General features: G+C 44.0%; 1 long non-coding RNA gene across 1 annotated transcript; it reads right to left on the bottom strand.

The window, feature by feature from the left end:
* Positions 1-234: 234 nt before the first annotated feature.
* LOC106587333 (uncharacterized) lies at positions 235-2777 on the bottom strand. Its single transcript, XR_001324424.2, has 2 exons — positions 2644-2777; positions 235-741 (listed from the first exon to the last, which is right to left on the bottom strand). It is a non-coding gene; the product is annotated as an uncharacterized lncRNA (long non-coding RNA).
* Positions 2778-19546: the final 16769 nt, after the last annotated feature.

The raw sequence follows: 19546 nt of genomic DNA, 5'->3' as shown, positions 1-19546 counted from the left end.
GTGAATTATAAGTGAAATAATCTTTCTGTAAACAACTGTTGGAAAAATTACTTGTGTCATGCACAAAGTAGATGTCCTAACCAACTTGCCAAAACTATAGTTTGTTAACAAGAAAGTTGTGGAGTGGTTAAAAAACAAGTTTTAATGACTCCAACCTACGTGTATGTGAACTTCCGACTTCAACTGTACATCCAATGACAGTTTGTGAGTAAGTAGACATTTAAACTAGGCCTGTCTAAATAGAATGACAATACAGATGTCTAGTTTAATGACTAAATAGATAGACATAAGTCCTGAAAGATCGACATATAGGAGCCCATACATATGGACTTATTAGTCAATATAAACATATCTGTAACAAAGACATGAGTTGGAGTCTCTGTCCCTCTGACTGTTTCACTGTCCCAATGTGAACGAGGTTTGGGAGTGAGACCGAAAAGTGATATGGGGGAGAAAACAATATGGCCGCCGTCTGGGAGTATTTGATGTTGGTCATCGGTGACTGTGTCATCTATGGTATGAACTATGAAGGGGATCAAAACTAGGTGGGATGCAAAGTGTGAGAGGAGGTATTGGGGGTGTGTGTGTGTGTGAGGGAACGGGCTGAGACGGCTGCAGAACTGCCGTTTGATGAGAGGCTCAGTCGCAGACTTCAAACGAGCTGCTGCTCTCTCCCTCTCTCACACAGGGAGTTCCAGCAGCGGTGTGGCCGTCATATTAAACACCTCCATTCCTGCAGTGCTGCACGTACGTACACAAAGAGAGACAGACAAAACATCACACACACACACACACACACACACACACACACACACACACACACACACACACACACACACACACACACACACACACACACACACACACACACACTTAAATGTGTTGTCTTACAAGGTCAGCCATAGTCGTACAGCAGATCTGGAGCAAATTAGGGTTTAAGTGACTTGCTTAAGGGCATAGACAGATTTTTTAACTTTGTCGGCTCAGGTATTCGAACCAGCAACCTTTCAGTTACTGACCCAACTCTCTAACCGCTAGGCTACCTGCTGCAGACACCTGCCCAAACATTAGCACTCTGGCAGACATACACACACAAAAACATACTAGACTAGGACTGTCTTGGCTTGATGTTGTTCTTTCCTCAGTATAGTTGTCAAGATTTATCACTGTTATGCAGGCCATACATACAGTGCATTCAGAAAGTGTTCAGACCAGGGATGCAAACTAGTGAGGACCCCCCAAAAAAAAGTTTTTTTTGTTGCACTGAAACATGCAATAAATCCCTGCTCGGGGGAAATGCAGGTTAACTAATTAAACAACAAAGAATATGATCTACCTAGTCAGTCTCTGTGTGTAAAATAAAAAGTGGTTAACGTGAACCTAACTTACAGCAACAAAAAAATGAAGATAGCAATCCAATGTTGTTGCCTAGACTTCACTGCAAATGACACTCAAGTCTGGAGAAAAAGCAATACACTAATATTGCAGTTAGCCATGACAGCCTTTATTATAGAACACCCGTGACCCCCCCTGCCCACACACATCTAAATATTGCACAAAACATTTTGAAGTCGAAAAAGAATGAAACAAAAACAGGCCTTCTATTTTTGCTCTATTATAATAGAAGACGTTGATCAGGTGCATAAGGCTACGTGTGCAAAAATAACGCTCACCGAGTAAACTTGTTACTAATCCCCCTTACTCACACACGTGTTACCGTCAAGTTCAACACAACAAAAACAATATTTTGTCTACACTGCACGGTATTACATTGTACACTTTCTGCCTGTAGACATCTGTTCTACAACGTGCCAGCAGAACATGAGACCTTTTGTTGGCATAGCTGATCTCTTTCAGGCAGAGTACACCCTTTTTATCCACTGTATTGAACAAGTGAGAAAGTGTGTGGTGTTCCTATAGTGGCATCCAGCTTAAGCCAAAACCAGGCCCAGCTCCAGCTCCACTTGATCCCTAAATCCACTTGTTTAACAAGCAACGACTCATGTCACCTAATGCTCTCATTCTGAAAATTAACCACATATAGTACTGTAGAGGGAAAACATTAGTTCACAGATAGTAGTTAGTTAGCATTTCACAGATTGCCAGGGTCAGTAAGCAACAAACTCGTTATAACGGCAAGGAGTCGTATACAAGTTAATACAATTTTTATTTTTTACTTAACCTTTATTTAACTAGGCAAGTCAGTTAAGAACAAATTCTTTTTTTAAATGACGGCCTAGGAACAGTGGGTTAACTGCCTTGTTCAGGGGCAGAACGAAAGATTTTTACCTTGTCAGCTCGGGGATTCAATCTAGCAACATTTCGGTTACTGGCCCAACGCTCTAACCACTGGGCTACCTGCCACCCCTATAGCGAATTGGTTAGGTTACTAACGTTAGTTCATCTGATGTAGCTGTCTGACTTTATTAGCCAGCTAATTTTCACACCATAAACTCAATTATTTCATCAGTTAAGTTGGCTAATGTTGCTCAACATTTCTCTGGCTAGCTAACGGAGAACTCGATCCAGCTAGCAAGATACTTAACGCTAACAATACTCGTTCCACCACACTTTCTTCCTCAACTCAAACTTTCCAAATGCCAGTTGTTTTTCAGTTAAAGCTCATGAAGTACGCTTCATCACCTTCTCACCCCCGTTTCCGTGGTCAGGCTTCTCACCTACCACCTCGTTATTGTCCAGGGGACGCGCAGATGTAGCTGGTAAACTGCCATTCCACTCTCCGCTCTTTCTAGAGGGCGTGCTGATACTGTAACTAGCAAATTGGTTGTCTCGTCTCTCTTCAGTCGCGTGCTGCATTCTGTTATGTGAACGATTGGCCCAAAATTATTTTCTCATCGGATCTACACGAATCACGTAGGTCACCTATTTTGGATTCAAAACGGCGAATTTCGACAAAAGGTGACAGGTTTGTATCCCTGATTCAGACCCTTTGACTTCTTCCACATTTTGTAAGCCTTATTTTAAAATGGATTCAATTAAAAATGTTCCTCAATCTACACACAATACCCCACAATGACAAAGCGTAAACAGGTTTTTAGAAATATTTGCAAATGTATTAAAAATAGAAAACAGAAATACCTTACTTACATAAGTATTCAGACCCTTTGCTATGAGACTCGAAATTGAGCTCAGGTGCATCCTGTTTTCATTGATTGGAGTCCACCTGTGGTAAATTCAATTGATTGGACATGATTTGGAAAGGCACACACCTGTCTATATAAAGGTCCCACAGTTGACAGTGCATGTCAGAGCAAAAACAAAGCCACGAGGTCGAAGGAATTGTCCGTAGAGCACAGGATTGTGTCGAGGCACAGATCTGGGGAAGGGTACCAAAACATTTCTGCAGCATTGAAGCATTGTTTTTCAGTGCCAGGGACTGGGAGACTAGTCAGGATCAAGGCAAAGATGAACGGAGCAAAGTACAAAGAGATCCTTGATGAAAACCTACTCTAGAGCGCTCAGGACCTCAGACTGGGGCGAAGGTTCACCTTCCAACAGGATAACGACCCGTAGCACAAGACAACACATGAGTGGCTTCGGGACAAGTCTCAATGTCCTTGAGTGGCCCAGACAGAGTATATTTCCTTTTTTTTTATACATTTGAAAATATTTCTAAAAACCTGTTTTTGCTTTGTCATTATGGGGTATTGTGTGTAGATTGAGGGGAAAAAAACAATTTAAATCATTTTTAGAATAAGGCTGTAACATACTTTCTGAATGCACTGTAGATATGGCCACTGTGTGTGTTGACACTATTGTTTATAACCATGGGAGGGATATGTGACATGAGGGATGATACCTCGGAACAGAAAACAAAGAGAATGCAATTCCACAAGAACATTGTTGGCCAGCATATTAGGCTTGACGGATCTCAACAAAGCCATCTTAAGGGAGTTAGCCAACTTCTACTACAGCCAATACATTAAACCCCACAGCCAAGAAACTTGACTGTTATCTTCCCATTTAGACCATCTGTGTGGAAGCAGTCGGTTGAGTTATGAGATTTATACCTACATTTGATGGTTCTGTCTAAATTTCTAATGAAAAACAAAAAGGCTTGAGTGTATTCTAAGAAAGAATGGTGCTGGCTTCTTAAAGCAACTCAGAAGAATCCTGAGTAGAGAGCGAGGAAGGGGTGGGTGGGAGACAGAGAAAAATAGGTTTAGAAGGAGAGAAAGTGATCCAGAGAGAGATTCAGAGAGAGCGAGCGAGACATTCAGAGAGAGCGAGCGAGAGATACAGAGAGAGCGAGCGAGAGATACAGACAGAGCGAGCGAGAGCTACAGAGAGAGCGAGCGAGAGCTGCAGAGAGAGAGCGAGAGCTGCAGAGAGAGAGCGAGAGCTGCAGAGAGAGAGCGAGAGCTGCAGAGAGAGAGCGAGAGCTGCAGAGAGAGAGCGAGAGCTGCAGAGAGCGAGAGCTACAGAGAGCGAGGGCTACAGAGCGAGAGCGAGGGCTACAGAGCGAGAGCGAGGGCTACAGAGCGAGAGCTACAGAGAGAGAGCGAGAGCTACAGAGAGAGAGCGAGAGCTACAGAGAGAGAGCGAGAGCTACAGAGAGAGCGAGAGCTACAGAGAGAGAGCGAGAGCTACAGAGAGAGAGCGAGAGCTACGGAGAGAGTGAGAGATAAGGAGAGAGCGAGAGATAAGGAGAGATACAGAGAAAGCAAGAGAGAGAGAGCGAGAGCTACAGAGAGAGCGAGAGCTACAGCGAGAGAGAGCGAGAGAGCGAGAGATACAGAGAGAGCGAAAGCTACAGAGAGAGCGAAAGCTACAGAGAGAGCGAGAGATACAGAGAGAGCGAGAGATACAGAGAGATACAGAGCGAGAGAGCGAGAGATACAGAGCGAGAGATACAGAGCGAAAGCTACAGAGAGAGCGAGAGCTACAGAGAGAGAGAGAGAGAGAGAGAGCGAGAGATACAGAGATACAGAGAGAGCGAGAGCTACAGAGAGAGAGAGAGAGAGCGAGAGCTACAGAGAGAGAGAGAGAGAGAGAGAGCGAGAGCTACAGAGAGAGAGAGAGAGAGAGAGAGAGAGCGAGAGCTACAGAGAGAGAGAGAGAGTGAGAGCTACAGAGAGAGAGAGAGCTACAGAGAGAGAGAGAGAGAGCGAGAGCTACAGAGAGAGAGAGAGCGAGAGCTACAGAGAGAGAGAGAGCGAGAGCTACAGAGAGAGAGCGAGCGAGAGCTACAGAGAGAGAGCGACGAGAGCTACAGAGAGAGAGCGACGAGAGCTACAGAGAGAGAGAGAGAGCGAGAGCTACAGAGAGAGCGAGATACAAATGAATGGGGTGACAGTGTTGTCCATGGAGGCCAGCAGGAGTTGGAGAGGCTATCAAGCCAGAGATGCCAGGGCTAGCACTTTGACGTACTAGTGTAGATCCTTGGTCGTGTTCTGTAGGCTGAAAACGTTTTGAAATGGAGCTGAACTGACAATTTCATTTCTTTCATTTACAAATCGTTTTGCTACGCCGTGCTCAACTGAACACATTGGCATAGTAGTCCAGTGTAGCCCGGTTTGACCATGTAGACAAAAAAAATTGTCCATACAAGACAACCAATCCATTTCTGTATCCTTAATGGAAATGCAACCGCATTGGATTTAAAGTCACCCAACTGGCTCACATCCAAAGTACACAAAACATGGACAGACTCACTTGCCGTACCAAAGCTGCAAAGTAAACCCATTAGGGGGCTTTGAGGCTTCAGTACACCCAGTTACACATTTATGCTATTACTTATCATATCTGGTTATCTGAGAAAGCTTTAGGCCCTATAATCCCAGAAGATTCTACCAAGGAATTCTCCTGTCAAATTCAGTGTGTTTTCATCCTGCACAGTGCTTTGGCAGGCCGGCCTGCCGGGAGCCAAGCACATTTCTCTGAGTCATCAGAGAGAAGGGGAGGAGAGGAGGGGAGGACTGGAGTTCCCCTCTCTCTCTCTCTCTCTCTCCCTTTCTTTCCCTCTCACACACATGCAAACTCAACAAGTGCTACAACACACACACACACACACACACACACACACACACACACACACATACACACAGACACACACACACACACACACACAGTTAAGCTAACTAAATAAGAGCTGCAACCGACAACAAAGCTAAGCAAGCCAAACCCTATTGTTCCGGACCTCCCGAAGAAGTAAGACTTCCTGAAATACCACAAACAGTCGTTTGTAGTGAGTAACTAGTGAGTACTCCCAACAGGAGGTTAGTAGGCTACCTCAAAAAGGTCAATGTTGGACCTGTTCATTGTTGGGGGGAATGGGGATACATACTGAAGGGCCTGGTCACATGACAATAAAACAATCAATAACAAAATACATTTGTGAAATGTCAGATACGGAAGTGATGGTATGGGGAAAATTGCATCGTTGTGTCCCAGTTAAAGCATAAGCCAGTAATTATGCAGACATTGAATGCTCTTTATCCTCCTTTTCTGGTGGTTCAAAGTAGTCACAGTTTCCTGGGGTAACACCATCCAGGTTCTTAGTCAGACCATGCTGACAGAACAGTGGTCATATGTTGAAACAGAAATATGGTCAAAGTGTAGGATGTTCTTCTGAAGATTGACGGTTAGTTCCAGGAAGTGCCTGCACAACTTCTTCCTTCTCCAAGAATCCAAAATGAACCCAGCAAATAAGAAAAAGCTGATCAAAAAGGGGGAGCTTTCAAATCCAAATCCTGAGAGCTCCAGCAAAAAGGTTACACTGGTCCCAGATCTGCTGTACCGTCTTGTCAACTCCTATGATCAATGTAACGCAAGAGCAAACAGATCTGGTACCAGGCTAGACTTTTCCTGATTCTCTCCATTGAAACCAATCTGGATGATGGGATCTCCTTCTTGGCATTCGCGTTCTTCTAGTTCAACGTTGAGTGAAGATTTATAGTGGCCGAGCTCTTAATGGTGTATAGCAGGGCATGATGTAAGAGAGAACTTAAGTCACAATGACAGACTTATCTTCTCACTGCATCGGATTGGTTCGGGTATTCCGTCAAAGCAGGGGGAAAAAAAGATAACGAGCCAGGTTAAGTGAATCGTGAGACATACTGTAGTAGGAACCACTCTTTGAAGTAAGTGACACTGTTTGTGGAACATTATTATTTTGACTATTCTTTAATTTTTTTAAATGGGGGGGGGGACATTTTTGGACAAGGGACACTTGTCTATTTTCTCCACCTGGCTGGAAGCCGGAGGGAAGGTGGTGGGAGGTGGGGGGGAACTCAAGACTGCGTTTCCTGCTTCCTGGAAACAGTAAAGCAAAGAGGTCCCCCTCCGGCCTGGTCTGTCCATCCATATACAGTGCCTTCGGAAAGTATTCAGACCCCTTAACTTTTTCCACATTTTGTACGTTTACAGCCTTATTCTAAAATGTATTAAATTGTTTTCCCCCCTCAATCTACACACAATACCCCATAATGTTAAAGCAAAAACAGGTTGAGAAACTTTTGCAATAAAAATGAAATATCACATTTATGTAAGTATTCAGACCCTTTACTCTGTACTTTGTTGAAGCACCTTTGGCAGTGATTACAGCCTTGAGTCTTCCATTTAAGAATGATGGAGGCCACTGTGTTCTTGGGGATCTTCAATACTGCAGATACTTTTTGGTACCCTTCCCCAGATCTGTGCCATGACACAATTCTGTCTCTGAGCTTTACGGACAATTCCTTCGACATCATGGCTTGGTTTTTGCTCTGACATGCACTGTCAACTGTGGGACCTTATATAGACAGGTGTGTGCCTTTCCAAATCAAATGAATTTACCACAGGTGGACTCCAATCAAGTTGTAGAAACATCTCAAGGATGATCAATGGAAACAGGATGCACCTGAGCTCAATTTCAAGTCTCAAAGCAAAGGGTCTGAATACTTATGTAAATAAAGTTTCTGTTTTTAATACATTTGCATAATAAAAAGCACACCCAGAAAAATGTGTTTGTGTGAAGGTGCTGACGAACGACAGATGTATTTTGATCGTTTTTAATACATTTGCAAACATTTCTAAAAACCTGTTTTCACTTTGTCATTATGGGGTATTGTGTGTAGATTGCTGAGGAAATTGTTTTATTTAATAGATTTTAGAATAAGGCTGTAATGTAAGAAAATTTGGAAAAAGTCAAGGGGTCTGAATACTTTCCGAAGGCACTGTATCTATATCGAGAGAGACATTCAGAAGAGAGCGAGAGTGTGTTAGTGTCAGAAAAGGAGAGCCAGAGCACGAGTCGGTGAGATAGCCATAGCCCATGCCCACGGAGATCAGTTACCAGTGGCCCCGCTGACCTCTCGGATGATGAGGAGGTGTGAAGGCCAAACCTCTCAGGTGAACCTACGTTAAACAGTCACACTGACCACATTCCTCACAGCAACACATGAGACCTGGATTCAAATACTATTCAAAATCTTTGACATACTTCGAGCATTTGTTCTAGCCTGGACTATTCTGGGAAGAATCCAATTGGTCCACTAAGCCAGGCAAGCTCAAACGAGCACAAATAAAGTATTTGAAATGATTTTGAATAGTATTTGAACCCAGGTATGTAATTGATATGTGGGGTCTCAAAGGGCATCGGGAGAGAAAAGCATCCGGTGTGTTTCCCGAATACCCAAGTATCCCATGCTTAATCTCGCTAGTGACTTGATATCTCAGAATTAAGATGGAAGCAGTTATGTAAGGGCGGAGAGAAAGGGCTAGAATGTTCCTCAGATATCCTTACAAGCAGATGGTGTGAAGTAGTGTCAGACTGAACACTAACTCATGTACACTGCCACCAGCACATACACACGCAATGTGTGTAGATAAAACTCCCGGTAACGGAGGCCAGAAGGAGAGGAGTGTGGGAGTTTCACTGGTGGTGCCAGGACCTGATGATACAGGAGAGAGCGAGAGAGAGAGGGGTGGGGGTCAGTTGGTCAAGCAGACAGGGAGAGAGGAGACAGGAAAACATACACAGAGAAAGAGCTACATATAACTTCATCCCTTCCCAGTCAGTGAACATCCTTCCCTCCAACCAGCCTCCCATCTGGCCTTCATTGATGACGCTTCTCTCACACACACACACACACACACACACACACACACACACACACACACACACACACACACACACACACACACACACACAGTGCCTGCCTGGAAAAAGGCAAATACAGTACATTTCAGTGGAAGAAGAAGCCCTGCGATCCCGACTCAGATTTACACGCTGCTACGCACAAGGACTCCAACCAATTTAGGTCTGTCACGACTCCGTTTTATGTCTCAATGCAGTCATTGTGTGGCAGCCAGTTATGTACAAAGGTACTCTAGAGGGCTGAATGGCTGCTTCAAGATGAAATGGAAGTCAGAAATAAACACAGGGTGTTGCTTTCATGCTGGGCAGTGGGGCGATTGTCCATTCTTTTCAGAGGTGGTACAGTACTGGAGAGAAATCTGCCAATCTCTTGAAGTGTCTGACTGGGGTGAGGTAGTGTGTGTGTGTGTAGGCCAACAAAGTGTGTGTGCGTGTGTGAGAGAGAGCTAGTGTGTGTAAGTGTACCAGAGGGAGAGAGAAACTGGGACAGACACCAGTGATTTGAGCTCTTCCCTGCGTCTCCTGCCTTTCCTTTGTTGCAGATCAAGCGAACGAGGTCACCCACTCCTACGAGCACTCAATCAACCACCAGCGACCTTGCTCGTCCCGGATATACAAACACACACTTTACATTTTAGTCACTTAGCAGACGCTTGTATCCAGAGTGACTTACAGGAACAATTAGGGTTAAGTGCCTTGCTCAAAAGCACGCCGGCAGATTTTTCACCTATTCGGCTCAGGGATTCAAACCAGCGACCTTTCGGTTACGCTCTTAGACGCTAGGCTACCTGCCACACACACACGGCTCTATTGTAGCAAACCTATCGCAATGGTAAATTGAAGTGCAGGTGGTAGCGCCATAGGTTCAAGCTATTTTCACTATTACAATCATAGGCACTTACTGGCGTTGGCGCGAAAGGGGAGGGTCTTGATGAATAAACAAGTTGTGGGTGTGTCCAGGCTTGGCCCCTCACTGGCCAATCTGAATGTGTTCCATGGCCAAATATGTGGTTGCTTAAAGTTGTGTATTTATGGTCTGATGTATCGACTTGAAATCAACACCAATTCCAATGTTAGGCTGTTATAGTTGTTAAATGGTTTACAGAAACCAAATAACAAAATGTAGACCCATCTTTGCTAAATACATTCACTTGAACCCATTTGCAGTCCACATTGTTCCAAGTAATTGCGTGGCTTCAACAGCATTCACACTGATATAGGGGCTAGGCCTACTGTAAATTACATTATGGCTGAGCATGGACATGCCAAACATTGTCAATAATCAAGATTCAATTATTGATAAAGCTTAAGAGAACAAATAATTCTAAACAAAACAAAGCAAAAACTTGTTTTAAATAAGCTGTGTCACACTTACAGGCCCTAATTTCTCCCTGTGGGCATATAATATTAAAACACAGGCTATGGAGGGTTTTACGCACATCCAAACTTTTCACAGTAGCTGGACAAAGATCCAATATGAAGAGCAAGGGAGAATGTCCCCTCACCTTTATATTGCTCCCAAATAGACATATGTTTTATGAAGAAAAATCCGAACCATCTTACAGATCAAATCGCATTCACACATCTCCAGAGGTTGCATTGCAAGCGTGCCCCAGACACTGCCACTATAAAACCAGGAAGGTGAATCACTCTAATAGGTTTGGTTGTATTAACATTAGCTGAATATAACTGATAAAAGTCACCTTGTCCGAGAGAGATTTACAAAATGTCCCACCAGGGTAAGCCTACACGAAAAACAGCCGTTATTTTAAGTGTTTCTAAAATCCCTTATGGGAAAAATGGTGGAAAAACGATTGGAACCATTTCCCTGTTTGACCACTAGGTTTTATGGGTATTATGACACATCGACTCTGGGACTCAATAACCAGCTGGGTTACCACTAAAACTAGCTTTTGGTTGGTCTTAAATATCCCTATCAGCGCTGCCTGAAATGACCACTTTGGATCATGTTTTTAAGGACACCTCCAATATTTCCACCCTGTCCATCTGAGCACAAGCGATCTGATATAAGACAGGTAAATTGCCGAACCTGGCGTTAGGGCTGGAAAATGCTAATGCGCCAGTTTTTACATAACTAATTTGCAAACGAACGTGCCTTAATGACAGCCAAATATAGAGCCTACAGCGTCAGACACACACTTGTGTGCATGCCAGGCTCGTGCAGTCAGTGTGTGTGTGCCAAATCACAACGCTACCGGCAAAGAGGTACCATTCTGCCTGCCTTGTGCCAACTTCGCTTCCAAAATCTGCCACTTCCAAAACCTGCCAAAGGCCAGGATGGAAGATACAGTGACACATGAAACGTCCATGTTTATGTTCGCTAGAGCACTGGTGTTCAATAGACTAGGTGACTTTACTACCAGTTCGCCCATTATTGTACTATACGTAGGGCAAGTCATTTTTCCTGGTCACAGTGTGTCAGAGTAGGGGTGCTGATCAAAAGTAACATTGAAAAATAGTCATCAATATTTAGAAAACACAGAATCCCAAACACCAAACATAACGGTCATAAATCTGAGTGTTGTGTGGTGTGATTTCGTCGTGACCTCCCTGTATGTGTACATTTCCTTCATCGTTTCAGGTCTCATTATTAATGAGAGGGGGCAAAACTGATCCTAGATCAGCAATCAATACGGGCACAGGTCACATAACCAGGCTAGGTAAAATTCCTAGCCCTGATTACAGTGGAATATATCAAAGTGAAAGCTAGGAGATTTTCCAGACCACATGACCTAAGCAGGAAAAACTCTGGGCCCCGACTGACAACAGTCCATCTGTAAACTTCCGGCGCTGACAGAGATGGCTGCTTCGCATTCTTAGGAAACTACGCAGTATTTTTTTTAGGCATTATTTCTTACACTGTTACCTCAGGAAATCTTAAGTCTCATTACATACAGCCGGGAAGAACTATTGGATATAAAAGCAACGTCAACTTACCAACTTCACGACAGGGAATACGACTTTCCCGAAGCGGATACTCTGTTTGGTCCACCACCCAGAACAATGGATCAGATCCCAGCTGGCGACCCAAAACAACGGCGCTGCAGAAGGGGCAGATGTAGCGGTCTTCTGGTCAGGCTGCGTAGACGGGCACATCGCCCACCGCTCCCAAGTATACTACTAGTCAACGTCCAGTCTCTTGACAACAAGGTAGACGAAATCCAAGCAAGGGTTGCCTTCCAGAGAGACAGAGATTGTAACATTCTCTGTTTCACGGAAACATGGCTCACTCGGGATACGTTAGTCGGTACAGCCACCTGGTTTCTTCACGCATCGCACCGACAGACACAAACATCTCTCTTGTAAGAAGAAGGGCGGGGGTGTATGCCTTATGATTTACGAGACGTGGTGTGATCATAACAACATACAGGAACTCAAGTCCTTTTGTTCACCTGACCTAGAATTCCTTACGATCAAATGCCGACCGCATTATCTACCAAGAGAATTCTCTTTGATCATAATCACAGTCGTGTATATCCCCCCCCAAGCAGACACCTCGACGGCCCTGAAAGAACTTCATTGGACTCTATGTAAACTGGAAACCACATATCCTGAGGCTGCATTTATTGTAGCTGGGGATTTTAACAAGGCTAATCTGAAAACAAGGCTCCCTAAATTTTATCAGCATACTGAATGCGCGAACCAAGCTGGCAAAACTCTGGATCATTGTTACTCTAACTTCCGCGACGCATACAAAGCCCTCCCCCGCCCTCCTTTTGGTAAATCTGACCACGACTCCATTTTGTTGCTCCTAGCCTATAGACAGAAACTAAAACAGGAAACGCCCGTGCTCAGGTCTGTTCAACGCTGGTCCGACCAATCTGATACCACGCTTCAAGACTGCTTCGATCACGTGGACTGGGATATGTTCCGGATAGCGTCGGGCAATAACATTGATGAATATGCTGATTTGGTGAGCGAGTTTATTAGCAAGTGCATCGGTGATGTTGTACCCACAGCGTCTATTAAAACATTCCCCAACCAGAAACTGTGGATTGATGGCAGCATTTGGGCAAAACTGAAAGCATGAACCACTGCTTTTAATCAGGGCAAGGTGACCTGAAACATGACCGAATACAAACAGTGTAGCTATTCCCTCTGCAAGGCAATCAAACAAGCTAAGCGTCAGTATAGAGACAAAGTAGAGCCGCAATTCAATGGCTCAGACACGAGAGGAAGGTGGCAGGGTCTACAGTCAATCACTGACTACAAAAAGAAAACCAGCCCCGTCGCAGACCACGATGTCTTGCTCCCAGACAAACTAAACAACTTCTTCGCTCGCTTTGAGGACAATACAGTGCCACCGACACGGCCCGCTACCAAAACCTGTGGACTCTCCTTCACCGCAGCCAATGTGAGTAAAACATTTAAACGTGTTAACCCTCGCAAGGCTGCTGGCCCAGACGGCATCCCTAGCCGCGTCCTCAGAGCATGCGCAGACCAGCTGGCTGGTGTGTTTACGGACATATTCAATCAATCCCTATCCCAGTCTGCTGTTCCCACATGCTTCAAGAGGGCCACCATTGTTCCTGTTCCCAAGAAAGCTAAGGTAACTGAGCTAAACAACTATCGCCCCGTAGCACTCACTTCCGTCATCATGAAGTGCTTTGAGATACTAGTCAAGGATCATATCACCTCCACCCTACCTGACACCCACTCCAATTTGCTTACCGCCCCAATAGGTCCACAGACGACACAATCGCAATCACACAGCACACTGCCCTAACCCATCTGGACAAGAGGAATACCTATGTAAGAATGCTGTTCATCGACTACAGCTCAGCATTTAACACCATAGTACCCTCCAAACTCGTCATTAAGCTTGAGACCCTGGGTCTCGACCCCGCCCTGTGCAACTGGATCCTGGACATTCTGACGGGCCGCTCCCAGGTGTTGAGGGTAGGAATCAACATCTCCACCCCGCTGATCCTCAACACTGGGGCCCCACAAGGCAAACTACCTGCCCTCCAAGACACCTACACCACTCAATGTCACAGGAAGGCCAAAAAGATCATCAAGGACAACAACCAACCAAGCCACTGCCTGTTCACCCCGCAATCATCCAGAAGGCGAGGTCAGTACAGGTACATCAAAGCTGGGACCAAGAGACTGAAAAACAGCTTCTATCTCAAGGCCATCAGACTGTTATACAGCCATCACTAACATTGAGTGGCTGCTGCCAACATAGTGACTCAACTCTAGCCACTTTAATAATTAAAAATTGGATGTAATAAATGTATCACTAGTCACTTTAAACAATGCCACTTTATATAATGTTTACATACCCTACATTACTCATCTCCTATGTATATACTGTACTCTATACCATCTACTGCATCTTGCCTATGCCGTTTGGACATCGCTCGTCCATATATTTATATGTACATATTCTTATTCATTCCTTTACACTTTGTGTATAAGGTAGTTGTGAAATTGTTAGTTATTACTGCATGGTCGGAACTAGAAGCACAGGCAGTTCGCAAAACTCGCATTAACATCTGCTAACCATGTGTATGTGACGAATAAAATTTGATTTGGTTTGAGTAGTGATTGAGGAAACAGCAAACAGCCAAGCCTCCGCCTGCCAGTGGCCCAGTGCTGACCTGATGATTAACAAAGACTCGTGGCCACAGACATCTCACTGGGCTATGACATGTAACATACCAGAGTTGTGTGCTGTTTAAATCTCTATGGAGAAGGTCGGCCTAATGAATTCGTAAGCAGCTGTACAGAAGTTAGCTACTCACACATTGTTTCCACTGACCACAAGAACTGGGCCGTGTTCATGAGGTACCAAACGGAAGTAAACCGACAAACACGGAGGGACAGCCTGGACTTGCCCAATAACAAATGTGCATTTTCATGTTTTAGAACACTTTCTGTTGCGTGCCCTAATGAACACGACCCCAGCCAACCCAAGGCCAGTGGATGATCAAACAAACTCCAGAACAAGAGAAGAAACGAGGGAGGAAAGTGACAGAGCTACGGGGTTAAGAGAACCGGAGGAAGTTTCTTTAAAAATGGCCTGAGAAACCTTGGTGAGGGTCTATCAGTGCCTGTGATAAAGACGACCATAATTCTTGTAAAAGGCACATTCCTGGTGTTGTGATGTAGAGAGGGTGTGGGAGTCAGGCGGGCCGGCTGGCATGCTTATCACAACTCAGAGTAATGCACAGAATGAGGATGCGTGGTTCTGCATTGCGATCAAAGGTTTAAAGACCATGAGACTTGGAGTATCGAGCTGTACGGCTAACACAGCAGATAACAGGAGTGGAGCAGAGGAGGCTGGTGGGGGGAGCTATAGGAGGACAGGCTCATTGTAATGGCTGGAATGGAGGCAAATGTGTGGTTTCCATATGTTTGAGGTGTTTGATACCGTTCAATTTATTCCATTCCAGCCAATTACAATGAGCCCATTCTCCTATAGCTCCTCCCACCAGCCTCCTCTGGAGTGGAGATATTATAGAGATACCATAGCCACATTAGGAAAAGTCCAATAGGATGAGAACAATAGGTTGCACTACATTTGTTAAATATCTACCCTGGATTATCAGCTTCATACTAGTCAGTCTCATATGTGATACAAATGCTGCTAAAACAGACAGAAACATCAGACATTCATCATGATACAATCCTCATAGATTCACAGTCCTGCTACTTTGGACTAAAAGTACCAATATGTAACAGCATTAAATAAATATGAAATTAATCCAACAGCTCAACTGAGTGCAAGTAACTTGCTTATCCTAGGTGCTTCCTATAGCATCTCTCTCCCCCCTCTCGAAGTTGACTCTTCAAGGGCTTTGTTTTAGCAGCACCTTGACCCAGACACCACACGGCTGCAGACAAAGACAGGGAGGCGTCACAGGACAGTGCACAGCACAGAAACAGCAGTATAGCAGCCAGCCAGCCAGGCTACAGCCTACCAGCTATGAGCCCTGCATCCAAACATGCCAGAGGGCACCACCACCACTGATAGACTGACACACAGCTACACTGCCCCCTTCTGGGCCAGGGCTGGTACTGCAGGCCAGGGGACAGGAGCGGATTGAGAGAGCGGATTGGTTTTGCATGCATTTCGAGTATAGTATTAGCAGGCTAAGGCCGACACGTTGCAATGTGAGGCACCTATTGAATAACAAACCTTGAAAAAAAAGGAAACTTCTAAAGTTGATTGTAGGAGTGTTGCTAAAATCAATGCTATGTCTAACTCTATGAGTTACTCCATTTTGAACTTTACTGTTGTTTCACACTCAAAAACACAGAAGAATTTCAAATGGAAGTGACTCAGCAAAACATGTCCACCAGATGTTGGTGGTGACCTTTTAATTCATCAATACATTTTTTTTTAAACCACCATTAAACAAACACATTACTTACGCAATGACCACAGCGATTAGCTTTGAAACCTGAAAAATCGAAGGGGTTTGTAAATGTACAGAGCTGGCCCACTTGGAAACCCTCATGGCCAGTGTGTCTGTCCTGTCGCATTGCACCATTTCACTGTCCCACGTGGACGTTAGGAAACATCTAATGTCTGTTTGGTCATCGGGTCAGCAATGTGCATGGAGACCTTTGCCAGCTATTTCCACAGACGAAGTAGACACGGAAGCCTAGAGTCAGTCAGTGCACTGTCACCCCAAACCCTGGAATGGATGATGGTATCCCACTGGGTCAAATCACATTGAATTAAAACCAAACCACCAGGTTTCTTAGGCAGCTCAATTCTGATATTTGTTTCACTAATTGGTCTTTTGATCAATCAGACCAGCTCTAAAACAAAATACCAATTAGTGGAAAAACGATTAGAATTGGTTTGCCTGTGTAAACACAGCCTTGGACCTCTACATAAGAAAGTGGTATCTAGTAAATATACTAGTCCCATGTGGCAACTAAACAAGAAAAACTATACAAGGTCTAATGAAGTAAGACCCCACTGAACAAGACTCTAGGAAGACTAGCCCTTTGGTGGGTTAAGAGACCCCTGCTAAGAGCAATTAACACAATTTTAAGGACCTCAACATAATGTTCTAGTATCATAAATCCACGTGGCACATCAACACTTGCCTGCTCCTGCAAAGCATGAATCACCCCGAGAATCTCACTGCCAATACGTACACAGTGGGAGGCCGCTCCTTCTCTTGCTAGAAGAAAAAGCGGTACCTGCTGCATTCCGACCCGGTAACGACAATATTCTACTTGTAAAATCGCATAGCTCATCAGTGGTCAGGGGCAGAAATTCCGGGGGGGGACGGGGGGGACACGACCCCCCCATCCTGGGAAAAATATGATTTGTCCCCCCCCAATATATCACTGAAACATAACTATGTAATTTAAATAATATTAATAATACGCAATGAAAGCAATTGTGCTGATTATAGACACTTAATAGCGCGTTTTTAAGTTTCAAAAGATTCAAAAGACCCTTTTCCTCACAATGGTTTGATCCACTGGCAAGGTAACAGAGGGGTCGTAGCCACTGTCTGAAAGGCACTCAATGAACGTAACTGACGTGAGGTTAATCCAGTCAATCGCGCACACACACTAGCTGAATATGCAGAGCTAGCGCGCAAATATTAACTATTAAGCTAGCTAGTACCTATTCCATTTATGTGGCCTCGTCAAAGATGGAATCTTTGCTATTGTCAATTTATTCCGAGATCAGCATGCAGATGATGTAAGTTAGTGCTTCAAAGTCCCTGTGATAAGGTTAGTGATAAACTGAAGTCCAAACTGAACAGAACTACACTCTCTTCTACCATTGTCTTAAATATATTTAATGGTCTCGTTGCAAAAGCTAAATTGTCGCAAGGGAACTTTTATTTATTTATTTTATTTAACCCGGGTAGCAAACACCACTGAAACTGAATTGGTGCTCGCTAGCTTTGCAAATTCAGCTATTGTTGTAAGCCAGCCAATATGAAACAAACTATTAAAATTACAAAAGGTTGCAGCATATGTTGTGTAAATGGTGAACTCATACAGCTGTCAACTCTTGTCATTTTAATCCGTTTCACATTTGCTAGCTACCTTTTAGATCGAAGCACAAATAGAATGATAAAAGATAAGACGATAGAAGCCCATCTCCTACTGTAAATAACCTACACACTGTGTGTGTGTGTAGCCAGCCAGCCAGGTAGAAAAATGGCAGAAAAATAAAAGACGGACATCAGAGTATTTTTCAGTACACCAAAATGCAAAGTAAGAACCCTAGTAGCCTAATATCTCAAAGACTAGTTGATAAAATGTTCATAAGAAAGAAATGAAATTCTAATGGAAATGTTTCACAATGATGTCATTAGGCAGAGCAGGCAACAGATGGCACACAGACAGCAGAGTTGGGGACAGACTGGCAGAGACAGGGAGTCTCAGGTAAGTTTGTTGAGTCTTTGTTTGACAACATTATGAAAGGTTCTCCATTTTTTTTACTTGTAAAATAGGAACATAATTGGAAAATGCCATGGATACCCCCACTCTCAACTTAAACTGGTGACTGAACTAAGATTTGTTAAAGGCAATGGTATTGCTGTTGTGAGTAGTTGTGTAGTTTTGGGTACCGGTAGTTAGGAGTACGGCAAACACCTTATTTCATTGGTTCCTCAATATACATTTACCATATTACAATGTAGGCTATGTGTTACAGCACTACTTTTGGTGTCCCCCTCAGGAATTGCTCTTGAGAAAATGTCATGTAATTGTCCCCCCCAAAGTTGATATCAGATTTTCGCCCCTGTCAGTGGTCAACAATTTTGAGCCAATCAGAGATCGCAAACTCCCACGTGGGGTAGCCAAAGGGAGTGACAACAAAAAGGGGAAAAAATAGGGCATTTTCTCCACACATCCACGGTTAAATGTCATGAGCCACTCACACTTGATATGCAATGTAGGCTATGGGATGGTAGCTAGCTAAGTGCACAGATGCAATGCACACAACACTAAATACTTCCTCCAAGCCAGCTAACCACTGACATGGATGTTATAATTAAATAACAATGGATTAGTTTCCGTGAAACAGCTGCCTGTGTTAGTACAATGTCCTTAGCTAGCTAGCGAATATGTTAACGTTAGCTAGGTAAATATTTGGCTATGGACTGGCACTGGCAGTAGTTTCAAGTTAATGTCACATGCACAGTGAAATGCCTTTCTTGCCAACTCAAATGGGATTATGGAGAGTGAATTATGTTGTTTCTTCATCTTTCTAGGTAGTCATCTAGCTGTGTCCATCTGGCTAGTATCAACAAGGGCTTTCTACAATCTAGCTAGCTAACCAACATTGGAATCTAGACCATAAACTAAGCAACACACACCAACATGCATTGCCAAACAACGCTACTGCCACCTCCAGGTTTGGAGTATTTTAACAAGGCTGAGTGGTTGACGACTTCAAGGTCTTTGCTGTGTGAACACAAAAGAGATTGACTGCCG

The sequence above is a fragment of the Salmo salar genome, chromosome ssa02, assembly GCF_905237065.1.
Source record: "Salmo salar chromosome ssa02, Ssal_v3.1, whole genome shotgun sequence".
NCBI lineage: Eukaryota > Metazoa > Chordata > Actinopteri > Salmoniformes > Salmonidae > Salmo > Salmo salar.
This window is presented reverse-complemented; position numbering and strand designations above follow the sequence as displayed.